Below are 1,453 nucleotides of genomic sequence, written 5' to 3' on the forward strand. Positions count from 1 at the left end.
CCAGGTGCGGCGGGACAGGTGTCTGGCGAGGGCTGCTCTCTGCTTCCAGGGCGGGGCCTCTTGCTGTGTCCTCACGTGGGGAGGGCAGAAGGGACAGACTCTCCCGCAAGCCCATTTATAAGGGCACGAATTCAGTCCCCTCGGGGGCCTGATCACCTTCTAAAGGCCCCACTTCGTACTGCCGTCCCCTTGGGGCTAAGCTCCGGCACACGAACACTGAGGGGGAACGCACGCTCAGACCACAGCAGCCCGAAGCAGGAAATGCCCGTCGTGCCGGGGGCCGGGAAGCCGCACCGCGCGGGGGTGAGGGCAGCGTGGCGGGAACATCGTCAGAGTCACCGTGTCCCCAGCACGAGCGCCTCGTGAGGGACTGTGAGGACTGGGGCTTCCGTGACGAGTGACATCGGAGTTCTGAGCAGAGGAGCGATATGACTCGATTTACCTTTTTTCTTTTTAAAAAAACTTTTAGTTCTAATTAATTTTAGATTTATATAAAAGGTGCAAAAATAGTGCAGAGAGCTCCCGCATCCTCCCTTAGCCAGCGTCCCCCGATGGTAGCGCTCGACGTAACCATCGTGCCATGGTCAACAACGGGAGAGAGAAGGCCGACTTACTCTGTCGAGTAAGCTGCGGGCTCCGATCCCACCAGTGCTTGCACGGCACCTTCTTTTCTGTCGCAACAGCCGACCCAGGATCTCAGTGGCATTTAGCTGCCGATTCTCCTCGGTCCCCTCCAGGCCGAGCCGGCTCCTTGGTGTCTTCCTGTCTTTCGTGACCCGACACCGTCCGGGAGTGTTGAGCAGTTTTGCCGTCAGATGCGCCTCGGTTTGGATCTGCCTGGTGCTCTGTCCCGGGGGGCTGAGGTTGGCAAGACTGTCACGGACGTGGAGCTGCGTCCTCGGGGCGTGATGTCACAGGGTTCATGACGTCAACGTGTCTCGCTGCTGGTGGCGTTGACCCCTGACCGCTGGGTTAAGGTGGTTCCTGTCGGGTTTCTCCTCTTTCAAGCTACCGTCTTGCCCTTTTCGTTCACAAACACCGGGGGGGACGGTCTGAGTCTGAATCGCTTCCCCAGATCTGGGCCTGCCCGTGTTGGCGCCCGTCACTGACTCCTGTCTGAAACAGTTTTACTGTGGCACTTGCCTAATGATGATTTTTATATTTCTCTTTATTTCCACATTCATTACTTGTAATTCTATAAAGAAGAGCCGTCTTCGTCCCTCACTTATTAAGTGCTTGCTTATATCCATATGAGCTCATGAATATTTATTTTACTCTATGGGTTATAATCCAATACCGTCTTAATTTTGTTTCTCAAATTGTTCCATCTTTGCTCATTAGGAGTTATTAATAATTCAGGTTAGGTCCTGTGTTCTTGAACAAACCCCATCTTTTTTGAATATTTTCTCTTAATTTCTGGCACCACAAAAATTCCAGGCTCGGCCGGGCGCGG

This window comes from Propithecus coquereli, unplaced genomic scaffold, assembly GCF_000956105.1.
Source record: "Propithecus coquereli isolate 6110/MARCELLA unplaced genomic scaffold, Pcoq_1.0 Scaffold353, whole genome shotgun sequence".
Taxonomy (NCBI): domain Eukaryota; kingdom Metazoa; phylum Chordata; class Mammalia; order Primates; family Indriidae; genus Propithecus; species Propithecus coquereli.